The 22,946-nt window shown below is 28.4% G+C and overlaps 1 protein-coding gene across 12 annotated transcripts in view; it reads right to left on the reverse strand.

Annotated features, from left to right (window-relative positions):
• Zasp52 (Z band alternatively spliced PDZ-motif protein 52) overlaps positions 1-22,697 on the reverse strand; it is a 253,600-nt gene extending 230,903 nt beyond the window's left edge. For 2 of the 12 annotated variants that reach the window (XM_065513725.1, XM_065513724.1), the window contains exons 1-2: positions 3,715-3,941; positions 2,906-3,155 (exon numbers count right to left, since the gene is read on the reverse strand). The gene's annotated coding sequence lies outside the window, so the exon portion shown is untranslated. Of the gene's footprint in view, positions 1-2,905; positions 3,156-3,714; positions 4,186-22,453 lie in introns of those variants that run through there. The other 10 variants (XM_065513728.1, XM_065513726.1, XM_065513731.1 and 7 more) reach the window with 9 other exon arrangements.
• Between the last annotated feature and the right edge of the window lie 249 nt (positions 22,698-22,946).

The following is a 22,946-nucleotide window of genomic DNA, read 5'->3' on the forward strand; positions in this document are numbered from 1 at the left end:
GCTCTCCTACTTGTTTTGATTTGATATATAAACAAATTTAATAAATTCAATTAAAAAACCCTGTATTTTTTTAATCGTAGAAAAATACATATAGAGCGGAAACTAGAAAAAACTGTATTTTTTTGTTTTTATATGTGTTAGGATTTTTACAGAAAAGTTTCCGTTCTATATATGTTGACCCTAGATAATTGAAATGTTAAACCAACAAGTTGTTTTTATGGTTTGAATATTGTTAATCCTTAATTACTCCTGAAGATGTTATCCAAAGGATTACGAAATAAATAAAATTTATGAAAATCCGACCTCAAGTTCGAATAATAGCTCTTCGATTTCGTAGCTTTTGACGTGCCATTTTAATATGAAACCCTTACATATTTTTGACATCTTTATAACGTCTAAAAATAATCTTCATGCTCTCATAAATATATTCATTGTCCGTATGTACCGATTTGAATGATTATCCTGAATGATTGCCATATTTCTAAGATATTACAAAATTGGCTAATTCGGTTCAGTTGATAAATATAAATAAACCTGGTTAGTCAGATTTCAAACTAAAGCTAATGAATTGTCGATTTCACCGTTTTCCCCAGAAATCTGACCCATTAAACCTGTATATATTATAGAAACTCGTTCTTGAACAAATAATATCTCTGAAAAACCATCTTCCATTATCTCCGTGTTTACCACAACCATTTCAACATGTTTACAATAGTGTGGTCACCATATATGACTGCGGTAACCATAATACGATAAAGTACCATTCACATCATTGTCATACATGTGATAGTAGTAAATAAATATATGTTTATGACAACCATATTCATGATGAATCATTATATCATAATATCGCACTGGTTCCTCTAACTCTAACTCCAACTCAAAATTCTTCAATTTTCACTTTTTGCAAGAAATCGATGTACAGTGGTCATATCTACTCACTGTATATTACATCATGTTCTCTACTCTTTCACCAAAAAATACAGTTGTATCCGTCTTCAACTTTCATTGTAATGTATTAAAAAAAACACTTTTTGCATTTACTGAAAATTTTTAAAATTTGAGTTGACTCTCTTTAGAGGAACCAGAGCGATATGGTGGTCTCAGAGTATGATAACCAAAACCAGAGTACAACACAATACTGAGAAGTAATCTATATCTATATATATATAAATGAAATGGTCCATGTATGTAATGTCATCACGTGAGAACGGCTGGAGCGATTTGGCTGATTTTTTTTTATTCGATTCGAAATTTTCAGGAGATGGTTTGTAAAGAAAAAAAATTCAAATTTTCCGGGTAAAACTCGGAAATTCTTTTTTTTGTGCGTCCAATCAACTGTAATAAAAAAATCTCCCTAAAGTATGCAGTACAAATTTAGATATTTTATTTGCAAATAAATAAGAACAGGCTGGTGTGCGTGGGTTGGAGAAACTTGAAGAACTAACATTAGTAAATGCTACTGGGCGAAGCCGGGGCGATCAACTTGTACATTATAAAAATGGTTAGCACAAACATATACTCAATAACTGAAATCATATAAATGATTGCTATAATCATGTACATGTTAACTTAAAAATAGTATGGTTACCGCAAACATGTATATACTTACAGTGAACATAATATAGTTAAGAACTTTTAAATATGTTGAAATGGTTATAGTAAACATATACAATTATATTTTTTATTTTTAACAGAAGTCAAAACAAAGCGAATTTCAAATTGTTAAGCATCTTAAAATTTTGTTTTACCATAAAGAACCTGTGTGCCAAATTTTATTATATTTGTCGAACAATTTTGTTTCCTCTCATTAATAGAAAATTAAGTAAATTAGATGAACCATATAAATGTTTTTATACAAAATATTGGTAGTGGGTATATAATATTTTTTGTTTATAATTGCTTGGTAGTTATAAACAACCTTTAAATTTAGTTCAAATAATCTAGTAATTTGCATCAACACATTCTCTTTTCAATGAAAACGGCTTTTGTGAGACCTAACTATCAAAGAGTTTTTAGTGTCATTACTTGTAACTGGTTTTAGGATATAAAAGTAATGAATTATTTATAAACGGCTGTAGAAAGTACTTGCTTTTAATGATATTGCAGTTTTAAAATAGTTAGTTAAAATGCTATTGTGTAAGTAGTTAAGTACAGGAATATTGAAATATTAACTCATTACTAGGTAATGAAAGCTTTTGCTGGAATGTTATTAAAATATATATATGGTAAACTTATTTAAAATGAATAAATATTAATTAATATTATAAAGATTAATCATTCCTAATAATCATTTAGCCATTTGATGTAAGAAATCTTAAAATATATTAAAGTAAGCAGTATTCCTCTAAAAAGTACTTTTAAAAAATATTACATTTTTCCCTAAATAAGGTATGTATTCATGTATTCTCTCTTTCTCAGCAATTACAAGACAAGAGAACATCAAACAAAAAGCTTCGGAGAACATGAATGCGAAGACACTTCGCTCTAATAAACACGAACAGGTGGATGAGAGTTTTCAAATGAGTTCAAGAGCAACGAACTAAACTTAAGGTGAAAACTATGAAACAAATGAAATCGGTTTAAAGCATACTTGTGGGCGTGTACCGGTCTGTCGGTACAGAAATGAGTAGAAAGTGTGTAAAATTAAATTAAATTTGTACATAATTGTAATAAAGGTAGTGCAGCTCGGCATGTTTATTTTAATTTCGGTGCTGTACTTTTCGATCTTATTTGTTTAAATAAATACAGGGGGCCTAAGTTTGTATCTGTGTATGAGTATTTTATTTATTTATCTTTGAACTAACACTCATACACAGATGCATGTATGAATTTGAAATGAATACAATACATTTAAGAATATTTTTCTTAGTTGAGCAAAAATATTTTCTAAAAATATACTCACCTTGAAATGTTTTCGATTTAGATTTAGATATATGTAGACGAAATTTGTTAATGTTGTTTGTTGTTGGTTTTTTGGTTGTTTTATATATTAATTTTGATAAAATATATAAAACGCCTGTTTGACGACAACGAAGAAAATGTTAAAGATGAGATGGCTGCTGTTCGAATGAATATATTCCGAAATGAATTTTTGGATTTTTTTTTTTTTTTGTTTGGTTCGAATTAAAATTTAACAGTTCTCCAACAAGAATCTATGATGAAAAGAAAGCAGCGGATGCAAGAGAGAAGAAAGAAGAAAAAAAAACAAAATTAACTCAAAATTTTGAAGAAGATAATGATGATAATTTGTTGTAGTTGTTGCGAAAAAAATTTTAAGAAAAGTGGGTGGTTGTTATAAAAAGATTTCGTTTATTTGTGGTTGTATTTGTTTCATTCGAAACAAATTCATTCGTTCTTATAAAATTAACACTGAGATTCAGAATAGATTTTTTTTTTAAATTTGTTGTACTATTGTTGTTGTATTTTGGTTTCGTAATGGAAGATAACCTTCAAAATTATTTCATATACAGAATTCTTTTAAAATATTACGATTGCGAAATGAAATTGAAAGCACTTGTTAAAAAAAGAAATTTCAGAAAAAAAATGCATTTATTTTCAGTACAGATTTGTTTTAGTTGGTTAAATAGTTAAACTTTTTATATATTTTTTTTAAAATTTTATTAAAAATTTGTTCAATATTTTTTTTTGTTTGTCTTTAACTATTGTTATTTATTCTTTTATTATATGTTTTATATTTTGCATATTACACACTTATTCTTATTAAAGCTCCCTTAAATATCGATCGTAAGTTGGCTCAAATTGCGTTCAATCGCTTAATTTTTTAGCAGAATATTTTTTAAATTTTTTTAAAATAAAACGTTTAGAAAATTAAAAGATCTTTGCTCGTTGCTAAAAGAAATTCGTTTGGGAAAAAACTAAGTTTTTTTTTCTTACTAAAAAAAAGCGACGTTAACCAAGCGACGGGTTTCTCTCAACTAAAGAAAAATTCAGGAAAATTTAGAAAAAGCACAAAAAATTATTTCGAAAATCAGTGTTTTTCTTTCGAAAATTTCTTCTACTTATCGCACATTTAGTTTTGCATTTTGTATTCTTCACAATTCTTTGAGTTCTCTGTGTTGATTTTCATTTCATTTCTTTTCGATTTTTGAATTTTTTACATTTTTGTATCAACAACCAAAATACACCACAAAACTACACAAACAGAATTTTCCGATTTTAAGTTTATTTTATTTGTTGCTTTTCAGAAAAATTTCAATACGATTTTGTTGTATGTGCTCGTATTCGTATTCAATTTTGGTGTGTACTTATTTATTTACATTGAATTTGTTTAGATAATTTTGGCTGTTGGCCATTATTTTTCTAACTGTTATAAATTTTCCGAGTTTTTCTTTTTAGATGTTCTTTAGTTGTAGTAGTTGCTTGTTTATTTATTTATCTTTTCTTTTTTTAATTTTCTTTGTTTCTGTGCGTGTCTTTTGTTGTTTATTGTAATCATTAAATTATTTTTTAAAGTAAAACAGAATTAGAGAAAAAGAAGCACTTGTCGGTATTTGTCACTAGTTGTTTATTTGTAAACCGGAAATGTGTTTATTCAGTAACCCAATATAAATTATACAAATATTGTTTTGTTTTTCTTTAAAGTCGATAGAAAACGTCTAAATCCATTAGCTGAAATGCAGTTTTAAAATTGACAGATTACAAATTATGAATTGTTTTATATGTCATGATTCAGACATAATGATCGAATTTTCCAGTTGCGTTAGCAACATTTAAGTAAAATTTGGTGAATTCTTTATCAAAATATATGATTGCAACAATTTTATTGGCAACATAATCGGTTGCCGCAATGAATAGTTTTTCTATGTGTAGTTACCCTGAAGGAAACCAGGGGACAAGTGGAGCTAAGTCTCCAGTTTTGTGGACATTTTTATATTTTTCTTTGATGAGAAAAAAAAGAAAAATATGAATTTGAATTTGAAGACGACTTTTCCAACTGTTATGAATGTCAAATGTTAACAAAATATGCAGTTTCATTATCGACATCTACTTCTGAAAAATAACAAAAGTGTACACTAGAATTACTAAAATGTACTAGTGAGTCTCTGGTTCCAATGTCAACATATGGTCCCAACAAAAGTACCTAGTCAATAATACTACAGTCAGTAGTAGACTTCCAATGACAAGCTCATTCTAAATGTCTATAGTAAATAGCATTGTCTGGGGGTATAATAAGTCGTACTAGTGACTGGTAGTACACAAGTCAGTACAGTTTCACTATTGACATTTCCTACAGGGTAATTATCTACAATTTATCATGTATATGTATAAAAATTAATGTATGTCAGTTTATTTGTTTGTCTTGTTGTTAAAAGCCTAAACCTCTGGACCGATCCTCTTGAAATTTTTACTGTATGTTTTTCTATACCTTTAAGTAGTGGGCGTGGTACCTCCCTTAAAAAGTAAATAGAATATCTGGTGATCTAAAATTGTGAAAGTCGCAAAACTTCGCAAAATTTACTTCGGCACCATTGTGCGATTTTTTGCTGAAAATGGGCGTGGCACCACCCATACCAAGTAGATAGTTATTTTCTAATATCTGCAGAACTATAATTGTGACAGTCTTCAAGCATTATACGAATCAATTACTTATCAGTGCATTACTAAAAATGGGACTGATAGGAACAGGGGTTGTGGACCCCCCATACAAAGTAAATAGTTATTTTCGAATATCTGCTATGGGATTCTCTATAGCAAATCTCCATTTTTTTTACTCCTCTATACCCATTAGCAACATTATTAAAATCGGACTATCCGGTTAGAAGTTACAGCAAAAAGTAAATTTCATAGGACTGAAAAAACAACTTTTAGAAAAATCGCAAATTTGACTCTTATCTCGTTTCATTAAAACGATTCTCAGATTTCTGTAAAATCTTCAGTATATGAATTGATAGTTAATATTTTGTTTTCTTTTAACAATGGGTCTAGGGTTTTTATCCCGGGAATTCCCGGTACAAATTTCCCGGGAATTTTTCCAATTTTTTACTACCCGATTCCCGGGATTTTTAGTCGGGAATTCCAGTTATTAAAAGCTGACGAAACTACAACGACAACAAAATAGGGTTCTATTTTTCCACCAAAAAAACGTGAAAATTTTTTTTTATAGTTTGCTGCTTATATCTCGGCAATACCGCTTATTTTTATTATTATTTATTCGGGGTTTTTCGAATGAAAATTTAAAAAGACATACGGACATCGCTTTATCGATATACATACGTATTTACATTCTTTATGGGGTCGCAAATAAAAATTGGGGAAATACACTCAACAATTATGGTATAAGGTTAACCTTCGCTTTACCAATACCCACCCGGGTGACCACATCGATTTTATTGGTTTAATATTTTTTTTAATTTTGTTTCGATTTAAATGAAATTCGTACTCACTGAACAAATTCTAGAGTTCTATAGAATTTAATAGAACCATTTTAAACTTTTTATAAGGTTTTTTCAATTTTTTAAAATTTCGTTCGTCGCATATATTTATAGAAGTGTAGTGTCACCCGGGTGGGTATTGGTAAACCATGTACATAAAAAACCTTTGGTAAAGCGAAGGTTAATAAACGTACGTAAAATTAATTTTTTCATAACCTATATGGATCTAACGCACGTTTTTCCCAAACTTCTGAATATGAAAAATTTCATAAAATTTTTTAAATACCACAAGGATATATTGAAACCTATTAATACACTGGGATCATGTTTCGATAATAAAACAACAAAAATCCGTATAATGCCTATGAATTAAGAAAAATTTAATGACTCAAAGTTTGAATAAATTCTGTTATTAATTAACTTAAAAAATTAAAAAATTAAGCTAAAAAATTAGATGTTGGGAATGGATTTATGGAATGAAAGGCTGACATTTTTTAATTACGGATTAAGATTTTAGTGAATTAAGATGAAATTTAATTAATTAATACAAAGCTCTGATATATAATGATTATAACACTAAGTTTTTATATGAAATTTGGCTATAATATTCATAATTATCCCGGGTGGCCGGGAATGTAGAACAAAATGTCCCTATTCCCTGGAATCAAAAAAGGAAGGTTTGTTTACAAGCAATCGGTTATTAAACTGTCTTCCGCATGCACCAGTACTAATTAAAATAACTAGTCATGATCAAGTACCAGTTAAGTAACGAGTAAGGTAACTGACTCTATGTAACCAATATGTGAATTCAATGCGTTACCTACTTTGGTCCAGCTATCAGACTGTATCATTGTAATCCAAATTATAAACTAGTCATGTAAATAGCTAGTTGTCACTAGTTCGGGATTGTCTCTTTGATTAACAATAAAAGCAAAAACTTGGTAATTGCTGAAAATGTATTTGATTTGGCAGCTGGAGGTGTGGGAAATCTCTTGTTTGGGGAAAAGACGATGGACAAATTTAGTTATTTGAATATTTTAAGAAAAAATTTTAAAGCTAGCGCCACTAATTTGGGCACACAAGACGACTATCAGTTCTTGCACGACAACGAAGAAGCAAACGTCCATGGTTATGCGAGAATGGCTCCTAAAAAACATTAAGGAAGTGGTGCCTCACCATCCCCAGAGCCCAGATTTAAACCCCATAGAACATCTATGATTTATTTTGGAGAAAAAAAATCGACTGCATAAAATAACTAATAAGGAAATGCTGAAAAATGTCATCGTTCAAGAATTGTGGAATATTGTTGCAGAAACTACAAAAACACTGGCTTTATCAATAAAAAAATCTCTTAAAGTAATTGCTGCTAAAGGACTAATATTAAGGACATCATCATAATATGCATCTTATAAATAGATATGCGAATTTATTTATAGGGTACGGACAATTTTTTGAGTTAATATTTTGAACTAGTTTTAATTTTTTTGTTAAAAATAAATGTGAACCTTTTTTTATTTTACTATTAATTGGCAATTTTTATAATTACTTCTTGGACTTTTAAAAAACATTTACTTTATTCGAATCGGGTAAGTATTTTTCGAATTATAATCAAATACATTTTCAGCTGTATGGGGTACGGACAATTGTTTGAGGCAGTGTACATAAATCAGACATTTATGAACGATAAAGTCCTATTTCGAAAGGACACTTGTATGGGGGTTATTAAAATAATGGGCCGAAAAAACCCACGTACCAAAGTTAATCATAATGTAAAAAATATCAGCACAAACGCATAATACCCTAAGATGGTGTAGGGCATTGTTAACCAAACTCTCACAACAATGGATTTGCTTCGTATTCTAGTGTTACGATCAAGGTTGCCAACTCTTCAGCTCATAAAATGGCTACATTTAGAATTAAAAATTCATAAATATTCAGCCTAACTACGAAAGCCTTAAAATCGATTTTAAGTTCATAAAATTGACTATTATTTTAAATTTCGTACCATAAAACAAATTTCAAATATAATTTAAAATGTTGTTTTATTATTTCAAAAAAAAGCTTTTTGTTTTGAACTTTTATGTACATTTTGTTTTATTAATTTTTTGAAATTTCTTTTTATTATTTACATTCCATGGCAGAACAAGCAAGGTACAATTATTAAAAAGTACGTTCTCAATTATACATTCCCTATAACGTCAAACAAAAGAAAATTAAAAAAATTAGAAAAAAAACAAAACGAAATGTCTAAGACAAAAATAAATTAATTAAACAAATTTTTGTGTATTTACTTTTTTTTGTGAAATATTCAATTCAAATTAAATTTTTCCAAATAAATATGTGTTAGTTTTAATATAATGTGCAAAACATTGCGAAAACAAAATAAAAAGTGATGAGAGTAAATGTGTTATTTAACGTTTTAGGGGTAAATATTGAAAACTCTCCCTAATAATTGTACCTGGTTGGTTCTACCATGTTTACATTCATTGAAAAATATTTTCAATTATTTGAATGTATATGTTGGAAAAAGTTTTGAAGCTTTTTCAAATAAAAACAAAAAGTTCTATTTTAAAATAAAGTCGGCTTTAACAAAAATTAACTCTAAAATTTCTCTCATAGTTAGGGTGATTGTCTTTTTATTTAGTGAGGTCGACTTTACTACACGCAGAGAAAAAATATAGTTGTGCATGTTTACTGTATATAAAATATTACATTTCTTAGCAGATTAAGGGCCATTATTACAACTTAAGGGTACCTTTTCTATTGCTTAAAGTTACCTTTAACTATAACGGCAAGTTGTAATAATGGCCCTAAAAATTGTAATATCAATATAAATTAAATTAAACAAATTTCTGGGCACTTATAAACAAAATCAGATCCATTAAATAAATGTAAAATTGATTTTTGAATATGACTGATGTGTTTGCTTTGGAACAATTTCGCAGCCTGTTCTCATCAAATCCACTAGGTAAGATTATTTTTAAAAAAGACTATTTCTTTGTTATTTGATTAAAAATATTAGTATATTTTTTAAAAAAATTTAAGAAATGTTTAAAATAAAAAAGGCTAGGAAAAAATAAAATGGCTAAATCTTCCAGCTAGATTAAATCTAGTCATTTTTTTATGGCTAAATGAAAATAAAATCGCTAGATCTAGCCGGAAAATGGCTAAATTGGCAACTTTGGTTACGATGTGTGTACACTGAACCAAATTTCTTATGAAAATATCATTCACTGGAAACACTTTTAAAATTACTCATGTTCGTTTTTAATTTCGGTTTCACATATATAAGAAACTCACACATAGACGGTGACCGCGGGCGTACTGCTGGAGACGAATGGTGTAGGGTGTAAACATTCCATACAATGAATTTATTTTTTTATATTTCCTGGGAATTAAAAAAGTCCGGGAAATTAGGAGCCCTAGTCAATAATTGATAATGAAAGTTTTTACACTGAAGTTAAGAACTTTAATTTTCATTACTCTCGATTCATTACTATTGGGGCAAACCACAAATATATGTGTACAACATCCTCAGACTGACTCATAATAATTGTTCAATCATTGATCAGTGTTTGTAAGTAATTTGTTGACCCTGGGTTTCTTACTCATTTTCTTGTGCCCATTTCAATCATTGGGCCATTTTTCTAAATATTTTTCATTATAATTTCATCAAATCATTAATGAACAGCAACAAAAACACATTTGTTGACAGCAGCGCCATAGATTAAAAGAAAAACAAATGAAATAAAGACCAAATTCATAAACACATTTTCACATTAATATTTTAAGTAATAAAAAGAAAAAAAACTGAAATAAATTTGGTAATAAAGTACAGCCAGACGCAATGCACAGCACAATATGGTCGAACTATATTAAACAAACACAAAAAAATTAAATTTCTGTGAAAAATTCTAGGAATATGTTTTTGGAATTATTGAAAAAACACTTCCAATTATATTAAATTACATTTTATGCTTTTTTGTGTAACTTATGGAAATGACTTTTGTTTGTAATTATTTTCTGATTTTAAATTAAGTAATTATTTAATATGATTTTAAATAAATAGAAAATTGTTACTAATTAATGTAAAATATGCAGTTGGTTATGGCAAATTGGGTAAATAATATTGAATTTGTATAGAAATAATTAAAATGTAAATTAGTGCAGTTGTAGTGTTATTTGTTTAACAATATTTTATGCATGTATTTAGATCAGTGGTCGGCATAGAGAGAACATGGATTATAGTAGCATATTATGCACTTACTTTCTCTTTTATAATCTAACCTGCTATTAATAGGGATTTCTGTTTCATAATTGATCGATTTTACAGGTAAATAATAGATCATGATAGGTCCCTGATGGCTATTAGTGCCGACCTCTGATTAAGATACAATAGCTAAGAGCGACTGCAACGTTTAATAGACAGGAGATTAAAAAATTGTATTCAACAAAATCATTTCTCAGTTGACATTAAGATGTTCGACCTTGTAAAAAATGTAAACGCATGTCTAAATTTTCAGTTCTAAAATTTAAAAACTTTAGCCTTATTAATGAACTATATTGTTGTAGTAGGTACCTATTTATTTACCTAATTTAAAACTGATAAATCTCCATTAAATTTACAAATTCATGGCCACAATGATCTGTTCTCTGTGGTCAGTTCATTTTTTCATTTTGTAATATTTCTTTTAAAATTGTGCTAATATCATTGGGACCATACAAATTTTCTTTATTACTAAAATAATTTATTTCCCATAAAATATAATACTATTAGTTTGTATTTAATTTTTTAATTAAAAATTCTATTCTATTTATGATCGCATTTTCTTTTACATTTCTGTTATAAAATGTACATAAATTCTAAATTAATGTTCACAAAATATTTTACAACCTTGGCCCAAAAAACACAAAAAGAAAAATTTAAAAGATATATGTAATACTAATATGAAAATATATTTTGTAACACTAAATAACATAAGACATTTTTTTATAGATTTTATTTATTTTTATGTTTCATATAATTTTGTCGCTGCTCAGACACACAAGTTATATTTTAATTCTTTTTGTTTTTTTTTTGCTTATTCTCAATGCATATACTTATGTATATTTTTAAGACAAACTATAATTTTGTAACAATTTTTCTGTTCACAACAATTTTCATCAAAATCAATATAAATTTCAAGGTTTTTGCGTTGTTGTTGATTTTCTCGATTTATGTCTTTATATTTTTATATTTTTGTAGCAAAATATTTGATCGATTCGGTAGTGAATAAAACAAAAAATAAATAAAATTAAATTAGGTCAATTGAATTATGTTCATTTTCATAGACGATCAGTATACATATATTCATTCATACACATCTCTATGGCGGTCTGTATGAATTTGATTGATTTTTATATTAAACATTAGCATATGGTCAATTAATATATTTAGCAAGGTTTTTCCATGAAAAATTATAATGAAAATGTTAGATAATTGAGCAAATTTACACGTTACTTTAGGCATTTACTTAAAATGTGACGGATAATTAAAGAAGACTTTAAACTAGAGTTAGACACAGAGAGAGAGAGACAGATAATGACGCATTTTAAACATACATATTTGTGTGATTACACTGAAAGATTTTTTCTACACAGCACGTACAGTACCGAGCATATAAAAGGCTACACAGTGGTACAGAAAAAAAGATAGAAATAAATCTGTAACTTCTAAACGCTTAGTCCGATTTTAATTAAATCTGACATGCGCAAAGAGAAAGTGCTGTCGAGTTTAAGTTTTGAATTTGGACTCACCAGGAGCACGGCCATGGGTCCCCAAAGTAGGGTATGTTAAATCCTATTTCTTCGTTTGTGTTCCGATTTCAAAAATACAACATATATACAGAGAATCTCATACCCATTTTTAATAATTACACTGTCCAACAAATTGAGACTTTTTGATTGAAACAGTATAGCTAGCCTATAATTCTGAAAGGGCATGTTGAGTAGATAATTTTGTGGAATAAACTTATAGTACAGCTGGTCTGAATTTTTTTTACAGTGGGTCAAAGTTTTTAATAACTGAAAAAAAACGTTGTAAGTTAATGCATCAGAGAATTCTTATTGTGTGAGTTATATCGTAGATTTTTATGGGGATCATTTTTGTGGAAGATCTTAACACTCTAGCTGCCCTCTTTAGGGATCAATTTTTTCGAGAAAATCAAAAAAAATGCCTTTCAAAAGATTAAAATATTTCACGAAAATTTGTGTCGGAAATTTCAGTGTGGGTCACCAAAGCTACCAAAATTGTAAATAAAGCTATTTACGCTAAATTAGCAAAATTAAAATTTCGCCAAAAATCCAAGTATGATCAGAAAAGTATGTACAGGTAAACCTCCATTTACGCGGTACTTTATTTACATGAATTCGAGATAACGCGAACTCAAATTAGCAACCATTTTTTAAATACGCGACTTTTTTTAAACGATTTTTATATAACGCGGCAAACCAAATAATGGCAACATTATTTGGAAGAGAAGTTTAACAGACTTATGGACAGAATTTTAAATTTTACATTGTGTTGAAATTGTTTCGCAATCCATGAACGATCTAAAAACGTCCACACTAAACGGCTGTTGGAAAAAGCTACGGCCGGAAAATAATTATTTATATTAGAAGTAGCTACCTCATCAGAATTATATGAAAATTTCGACAAGACTGATATTCTTGTTTTTATCAAAATAGCCCAAGAATCTGATGAGTCTACCGAAGATGCACAAATGGCACAGCCGACACTTTTGATTCTGCTAAATTAATGCCCAGTTTTTGACTTGTTATTTAAATACGTATTTAGTTAATTTTAACTTAAAATTAAGTTGTATTTAAATACAGTTTGAGTTTTTCAGTGCTACATAATTTGTCTTATTTAAATAAGATAAAAGTATGGTAGCACTACTAAATATCAAAAATTTATCGATAGTTTTGCTTAAAACAGCTGTTCAACCAAAACAAAAATTGATACATAAGAAATAAAAGTTTATTAAACAATAAAATTATTGGTAGGAAAATGCACAAAAGAAGCTCCAATTGCGCCGCATCGGAATTGTAGTTTTTGCAAGACGCTTTTTTTAGCAAGACGCTGTTGTTTGTTTTTTTTTTTACTACAATAGAGTGAAAAAAAACCAAACAACAAAAGTCAGCTGTCAAAAACATATGGTAGTTTATGAAACTTAAATAGAATTTAAATGGCCAACGTTGGCCATTTAAGTATCATTTAAAAAAGCACTGAGAAACTCATTTTCGTATTTAAATAGAACTTAAATATAATTCATATTTAAATACGAAGTCAAAAACTGGCTCTAAGACAACCTTTTTAAATGGCTCAAGAGTTGATTGCATTTTCTGCTGAAAATTATCCTTTGTACAATCGTTTAAACTCATTTGAATATTTGTTAAAAAATGCATTGCATCGTATAAAACGTTTTTCAAACAACAAGAAACGGAAAAAAGCCAGAAGCGAATTTAACGCGATTTTTAGGTCAAAATTTATTTTTTGTTATGTGACTGATGTATTGTTTTACGCGAAATAAAAAATTATTGGTCCCACAAATGCATTTCGTTCTAAATTAGAACCTCGTTTTACGCGAATTTGATTTACACGCAATTTTTTGGGCCCAACAAACCGCGTAACTGGAAGCTTACCTGTATACATATGTAAATTATCTTTTTTAGTTCAAGAGATATTTAGGTTTATTTATTTTTTTTAATTCTGCTCGATCTCTTTTTTTTATATATATGGAGAGCCTATGGAGTGTTGAATTTTTTTTTTAAATATCAGTTATATTGGCTATAAAATCAAAACAACTTGCTAACAATTATATGGTACCTACAAAAAGTTATATGCATCAATAGTTGGAACATGTAAAAAAGGCAGTATTTTTACGTTTCTTCCAAAAAAAGTACGTATATTTCCTTTGTAGAAAAAATATTTCTTCGGACTATATAAAATTTGTATATGATCCGAAAAGAGAACTTCATGCAAAAGCGTGTTAAGTAAAACTTGGCTCACTTAAGCGATCCAAGTCGCCCCCAGACATAGCGAAACTTGCCAATTTAAAAAAAAATAGGTTTGAGTAAAAAATTCTAAAAAGGCAAAGCACCGATGCACGAAAAAGCTCCATATTTGTATAACCCTATATCTTGTTTTAAATAAATTCAAAGTAATTTTAATTTTCTAAAGAAACTCAGGTTTTGGAACATATTTTCTCCGTTTTAGGAATTTCACTATTTGAAAATAAAAAATGTAATAAATTATAATGCCATTGATTTAAGGATATTTGAGTCTACATTAAGTCCAAATATGGTTATGATGGTTTAACCCTTAAACTTTTACATTAATTCATATTTTATATTTTTCTTCATGGAAAATCACCTTATTGTAATTTGTTTAGTTTTTAAGGTAAATGACGTCCTAAAAATTTATAAAAACATTTGATTTTACTAAAATATCAATCTGCAACTCCTAAAGTTTTCACCAATATTAAATACTTGCATAAAAAGCCTTTATTTACTCCGCAAAAGCTCCACAAACCTTGTCCATTTGAATAATTTGTACGTTTTTAATATATTGCATGTGAAATTTCTCAGCTCCAACAATATCTCCACTAGTTCCCGAGATACTTAATTATTTCCAAAAAAAAAAAAACATTTCTAAATCACTGTGCGACATCCAGAGCCTTCCGAAAACTATTTTTATGTAAATTTGTTATGCAAAAATTATGCAAGGGGAATTTAGAGCCCGATTATAATACCCTCAATAGAGGCTAAACATTTTTTTTGGAGATTTTTGAAATTATTTTTTGGGAATTGTGGGATTCTCAATCAACAATCTAAATTTTTTAGAAATTTAGAAATTAATGATTTATTTCTACTTTTTTTGCCTCTTAGTACTTCAAGATTTATAGCCAACATCACCATAGCCGGGAGGGTATAATGCATTTTTAACGCCCAAAAATATTAGTAACACTCACCTTAAAGTCTACCGATCGAGTCATATGTTCGTTCGTCCATCCGTCCGGCTGGATAGCTGGCTGTCTTTGTAAACCTTGTGATTAAGAACAGGTCGCAATATTGAAGATATTTCAGTACAAATTTGGTACATAAATGTTTTTCAGCTCAAGGTCGAAGCCGATTGAAACTGCCTGAAATCGGTCCATTATTTCAGCTACCCCTATAAAAATGTCCTCCCGAAATTGGACTTTATCAGTCAAAGCTCCCATTTAAGGTTCGCTTTAATGAACATCACTTTCATAGAGACATAAATTACACAACCTAACTTCATGGCGATCGGTCCATAGTTAGTCATAATTGATCTCATTCGCCAAAATATGGCCAAATAATTAGATTTTCTCGAAAATTTCAAAATTTAAATCGCATTTACGGAAAAACTATAGGATATATTTGCATAATTTTTTCATATTTTTATTTCCTATTATATTCTCAATAAATCCTAATGAGGTGATAAAAAAATTCTGAAATTTCTTTAACAAAATTTTTAAAAACTTCAAAATTGTGTTTGAATTTGCTAATAAGTAAAAATTAGCTTTTATTTTAATATTTCTCAAAATAAGTTGATGTTGTTCCTACATTTCTGGTTCTAGTGGCCTGAAACACGTGAATGGCCTGGGGAATTTTTAATAACTTTAAAATATTTTAAAAAATGTTTATCTTTTTTGTCTCATTAGAATGAAAATTACGTACACATTTCTATTCTTTTAAATTAAATTGCAAAAGTAATTTTTTAATGTCAAAATTTTTACAAAAACTGAAAAAATTGCATCTCTTGCGGCACTTCTTAACCCCAACCGATTTACCGATTTTTTACTGGGGTGAGACTGGCCAAAATCCAACTTTTGTTTATTAAAGGCCACCCTAGTCAAGTTACTTACTACAACACTAAAGTCATTGTAAAACTGCTTATATAGCAATTATTACAAATTATGTTTTTGGTAGTATCGCCCAAAAAGTGACTAATTTTGAAATAGATCCCATTATTATGCTTGTATAATTAATATATTCTATTTACAAACATAGTGCTATTAAATTTATAACTGTGTTAGAATATAGATCCGTTCTGTTGCTGAGAAATAATTATTTGATTTATTTATGTAAAAAGCAAAATCAATAATAATAAATCTTAATAACATAGAGATTACTTAGATATGAATAATTTTGAAGTAAAAACAAATTCTACGTATTCCAAACAATAAACTATAATAAATAGAGTTTAGCTCCAACTCAATTACATTTTTAATAAACATAAATAGTACACAACTACAAAGAAATTGTATACGTATATACATACACACATCAATAAAAATCAATCACAATTTTAATTTCCTTTTTTCAAAATGAACAAGGAACAACATGTCACAATCATGTAAATTTGAATGACAAATTAAACTTAGATAAGATTAATAAATAATAAATGCCAATAACAGCAACAAAATTTATTCACATCTAAACAAATTCAAATGGTAACAAACAAAAACAGCTTTCTTTGCAATGCAAAATAAAGATTATTTTAACGCCTTTTTTAAATAAATTTTTTTATGAGCAAAACAAAGTTTTATTGATATCAGTGTTGCCAGCGGTTTCATTGTAAATGTTACGTTTTTAACTCAAAAGTAGTTACATGTTATGTATACATATATGTTACGTTTTTAACTCAAAAGTAGTTACACTTTTCTGAAATAGGAAAATAAAAGAAAAATGCGGAACAAATCAAATCAAAAGGAAAACTTCGTATAAATTTTTCCCATCTCTGCTTAATCTTTTATTTTATAATAAAAAAGTGAACTCTGCTTCGAATTACTATTATTATTTATAACTTTCATACAATTTTCATGACAACATAGTGAACTGAAACTATCAAAAACTAACAAAAATTTACTATAAACAGTAATATTACACATATTTCTTATAGTGTTAAAAAGTTACGAAAATTGTAACAAATGTAACTTTAAGGCAACACTGGTTTATACTATAGTGAGGGAACAGAGTTAATTGTTTGACTTCGGCTTTAAGAGAGTAAGAGAGAGGCGATGCTAACTGGTTCACATCAATCAAATTCGTAAACAAAGAATTAACGATCTTTTATTTTGATTTCCATTTGATACAACTTCAAAAAGTAACAACAACAAAATTTAAAACGAAAGAATTTAAACTAAAAAAAAACAACAATAACGACGATTTTTTTGCCAAAAACAAACCGGCTTAAGGTAAACGAATTTGTTTATATTTTTTTATAGCAAGTAGAGAATAGTTCGAGGTTTAGGTCAAACTTTTAATGCCCTACAGCAAGTAGTTGTTGTGTTTATGAATATCGCCAGATGAAATGTGCAGGGAGAACCATCATCGACTGACTGATTTGAAATGCTTATAACTATTTTTATTTTAATAGTCTTTCATTTTATTTTTTTGTTACAGGTAATAAACAAAGTAAGAAAATGTAAAAATTAATTTAATTTTGATAGAGAGAGAAAATTACATTTTGAACAATCTCAATTTAAATGGGATACCCAAAATCCTAGAGCAGTGCATTAGCGACAGCATAATTCAGGTGGAATTATGGCTGATAGAGTTATTGGTAGCTATGTCCCTCCGTGTGGCTGTATAAGCCCTTAGAAGGCCTTATAATAAAGGACTTAGGGGGATGAAATTTTCCAAAAATATTCTCTGTTGATCAGGTTTAGTATTTAAAATAAGAATCTGATTGATATCGAACAAAAGTCTTCGGATGTTTCAAAGCAATTTAACCCTCTAACAGGCCAATTTTATTTTGAGGTAAAAAAATATACCAGGTTATTGTTTGAATAAAAAAAAATACGTTGGAATAAAAAAAAACAAAAGACAAGTGCACTTTCATATTTATCACAATAAGTAAATTGTTTGTCTCTTTGCACATATTTACGGTTATAATGGAAGAAATAAGCAAATAAAGCAGCATTACAGCCTTGCCAGTTAGAGGGTTAAGACAAGTCGGTTTATTTTCAGAATTACTGAGTAGTTAATAGGGTAAAAATACGAATAAGAATAATTCGATTAATTGAACAATTTCTTACGAATTAGGATCATTCGATTAATCGAAGAATTTCTTACTAATAATTATTCGATTACCATTTTCGAATAACAATTTTATGAATATGAAACGAATAATAATATTTGTTTTAATTTATAATTTATTTTTTGATAATAATATTGACAGAATCGCAATTATGTATGCATAAGGCCGTTGTTGAGTTTTTCATTTTCCCCACTTTTTCATTTCCCGGGAAATCGGTATTGATTTTGAAATTTCCGGGAATTCCCGCCTAGAACAAATTATTAAATTTTAAGATTGTAGACTTCGTTAAAAACCAAAAAAGCCTTTGGTCTTAAAACGTAATTGGATACAAATGAAAAAAAATCCAATAAAATTTTATATAAAGAGATAAACTGACTGATAAACTGATTTTGGTTATATACAAACCTGTCACCATTTGTCATTTGTATCAGTATGGCTCAATTTCTATTACATTATGTTCTATCTTCGTTATCGTGGATTTGTTTCAAAAATTTTCGTTTTACTCCTTTTGAAAAATCAAAATACTAAAATAATTCCACTTTCGATCGGAATAGAATACTGCGACAGCCCTGAACATTCACGACTTTTTGGAATAATTTGAATAATGAACTTTTTATTGGTCAGAATTTTTTGTTGTATTTGTTTTGGAGCTTTAAGCATCTTTAGAGAAAGTCATGTTCAAAAAACATCACATAAACAAAAGAAAATAATTCCCTGGAATTCTCGCACAATTTTCCGGGATTTCGGCATTGAAAATTTTGCGGAATTTGCCCGGAATTCCCGTGAAAAACTCTAGCCGTTAGTGAAAACTCTTTTGGTAAAATAATAAAATAATAAAGATAAATACAACTTTGGAAAGTATTTACCCTAGTTTGGCTAATGGATCTTCACGACATCCCCAAAGCTTACATCATATATTTTGTATAACAAATTTCACTTATTTGAGAACAATTGAATTTACGTACTATTAACAAATTCGATTGTCCTCAAATAAGTGAAATATGTTATAAAAAATATGTATATGATGTAAGCTTTTGTTGGTAGAAATATTTTTTCGACTCGAATTATTAAACATACAAATTCGAATGATTTTCCTTTCGAAACGAGTTACAAAATAACCCCTCAGTATTTTTATACCCTACACCACTATAGTGGTGTTTCTAACGTGGCAAAATATTGTCCCAACAGCCACCTTATCTGCTCAGGATCACTTTCTGAGTCGATTAAGTTATGTCCGTCCGTCCGTCCGTCCGTACATGTAAACCTTGTAATCAAACCACAGGTCGCAATTTTAAAGATAATTTGATGAAATTTGGTAGAAGCTTTTCTATTTTCCCATGCAATGTGATCGGCCCGGTTTTTAATAACCGGTTATAACCGGTTTTTTGCTAAGGTCGGTTTCGAATATCGAAAAACCGGGATTTTCTCTTCGAATAGCCGGTTTTTTCTAAAGTGTATTTTAAAAAATATTCAAAATCCAAAAAAAATATTAAAACAAATACTTCAATTATTTTAGAAGATTTGTTATATTTAGAAAACCTCGCAAGTGATCTGAAAACTTACTCAATGCTTTGTTGTCCTACAAATACACCAAGTAAAATATAATTTTCAATGTCTAGTTTTATAAAAACATAAAAAAATCGAGATACTCAAAAGCATTTAAACTTTGTTTTTTTATTCCTAAACCGAAACAGGTTTATATTAAATTGCAATTTTACGAAGAAACCGAAAACCGGTTTCTAAAAATTGTCGAAGAATCGATCATAATCGATAATAATTAGTCATAGCTTCCATATAATCATATTCTCGATGTAGGGTATCATATGGCCGGGCTTGTCCGACCATACTTTCTTGCTTGTTTTGAAGAGTTTTCCTGTTAAAATTTAATTAACCCTCTAATGCTTATGCAAATACAGTAATTTTGACTTACCTGCACAATCAACTTTGCACGATATTTTGTGCAGGTAAGTTAAAAATGCAGTTAACCTCAATGCACTTACCTGCTCATTGATGCTGGTAAGTGCATTTACAGTTTACTGCCCAAAAAAGCGTTTTCCGTCTAAAAATAACGTCAAATTGATATTTTAGCTACTTTTAACATTATTAAGAAGTTTACAACATATTTTTTCATTCAAAATCGTATTTTTCTTATTTGTTTTGATTTAATTTTGTATTAGACAGCTAAATTAAATTTTTTTCATGAAAACCAGTTATAGCTTCCAGAAGTATTATGCACTTATCTTAAATGTGCAGGTATGAACAATGCACTTAAAATAACGAATTTATATGGAGTTTGGTAAATAAATATACAGAACACAAGTGGACTTATATGCAAAATGCTCGTAAGTGAAAGGCAGGTAAGTCAAAACTACTGTATAACTAATTTTGCATTTCAAAAACTTTGAAAGCTTTTTAAAATAATTCATGTGTGTTTTTTAGCAACAGTAACATGGGTATGCTTGTGCATTAGAGGGTTAAGTCAGTCTTAATTATATTTTTCTATACAAATTTTAAATAAACTGCAAAAATATCTTTCAACATCTGAATTTTAGTCAGTTTTAATTCCCGGTAAAATTTATTTGGCAACATTGCCTTAACCAAATTTTCCAAAATGTTGCTTACAATGATTAAAATTTATTTAAATAGTAAAAATACATTACAAAATGATGTTGTATGATTTTTTTATCAAACTCAGTAAATTCTATGTGACAGCCATGTAAAGAAAAACACATTAGTCTCTTTTCTACTGAGACATATAGCTGTCAGATGTTTCTTCGATTAAATAATAAATCAATCAACTACTTCGCAGGTAATCGTAATCAGTTGATTGTACCTACTTTGTGGGGATATATGTAAGGATATCTACTTACGGTTCGATTTGAGATTAGTACAAAGTTGATCGATTGAAAACGATTATGTGGAACTTGTCCTTAAGCATTTTGTGAGTCTTGTCATTTGTCGTTATTTTATTTCTTTCTATTCTATCACTCCATTATTTCCCAAATATGTTTTAAATTTATAAAAAAAATCAATTTTCATACTTGCCCAATTCACAATTGGTGTCGTAGCGTTGTATTGTTGAATGTCGTAATTTTTTTATTAATATTTAGTTTTTGTTTCTAAAAATTTAGTATGAAAAATATTTATGAGATACAACGCTACGACACCGATTGTAAATTGGGTTCTTAATCATACATACATTTTTGTAATTTTGAACATATGATTTTTCATAGTTTAAAAAAGTAATTAATTTAGTTTTTGCAAATTTTAAATATTTTTTCAAAAAGGTCCCTATCAACGATTTTGATGTTTATTGCAATTTTTCAGTAGCAGCCCGAAAACATAATCTATAAAAATATTTTTGGTTAATATTTCTATATACTTTGTGGTTCTGGGTTAAATTTCATTCTGACATTGGGGCGTGTTCTGTTCGACGGATTTGTTTGTAATTTTTTTTTTAAATAATATTTTGCTTAAGCATCCATAATGATATTCCACTTCTAATATATGTACATGTATTTGTGCCTACAAAAATATGACCAAAACAAAATCTGCAAACCATCTATTCACGGACGTTAACATCACAAGATTTAAACACTTAAATCCACAATTCATGTGTAAAATTAAATATTTTTTGCGAATTTTATGTTGTTTTTTATAGCTTATTTTGTTATATAAATTCAGGCAAAAAAGGCATAACTAAATATTCAGCATATAAACAGTTAAAATTTCACATAAATCAAGTTACAGTTTTCCGCAGAATTAGCAACACAGACCGTAAAATTTTAAAGAGCAAACGTACATAATATAAATCAAAGTTCTGGGAAATTATTTGAAAACAAACAGCACAAATAAAAACAAATCTTTTTATAACCACAAACTGAAAATGATGGCCAAATTATCACGTTTCATAAAAATTTTATATAAAAATATGCAAATACTTAATAATTACTTTGGTTTACTCTCGTATCTGAAAATTCCTTTGAAATTGAAAACAAAAAATAAAACTGTTATCAGTAGTTTTTTTTGCTGCTGCTACTGCTGTAGTTGTTGTTGTTTACTTGAATATTTAGTTTAAACTTTATTTATTTGTTAATTTTAACTTTTTGCTTAAGATATAATATAATTTTTTCGCATTTGTTTGTTTATCACACAACAACTTGAATAATAATAATTTTTTGTCGTTACTTTTTTTTATTATTTTTTTTTTTGCTTTTCTTATTTTAATCTTTATGTTTTTATTGTTTTTTAATAAAATATTTAGCTGTTTTTTTTATTTTTTTTGCGCCTCTTCACTAAGATTATTTTTACATGTAATATTCTTCTTTGTTTTAATTATTTTGTAAACAAAATTTTGTAGCCAAGCGATTTTCTTTCTTGTGTGGCAAAAAGAACCTCTGACATAAACCGAGCGCGTTCAATGCAAATAAGCGAATGAAGTTTAA

The sequence above is a fragment of the Calliphora vicina genome, chromosome 5 (genome assembly GCF_958450345.1).
Source record: "Calliphora vicina chromosome 5, idCalVici1.1, whole genome shotgun sequence".
In the NCBI taxonomy this organism is placed as follows: domain Eukaryota; kingdom Metazoa; phylum Arthropoda; class Insecta; order Diptera; family Calliphoridae; genus Calliphora; species Calliphora vicina.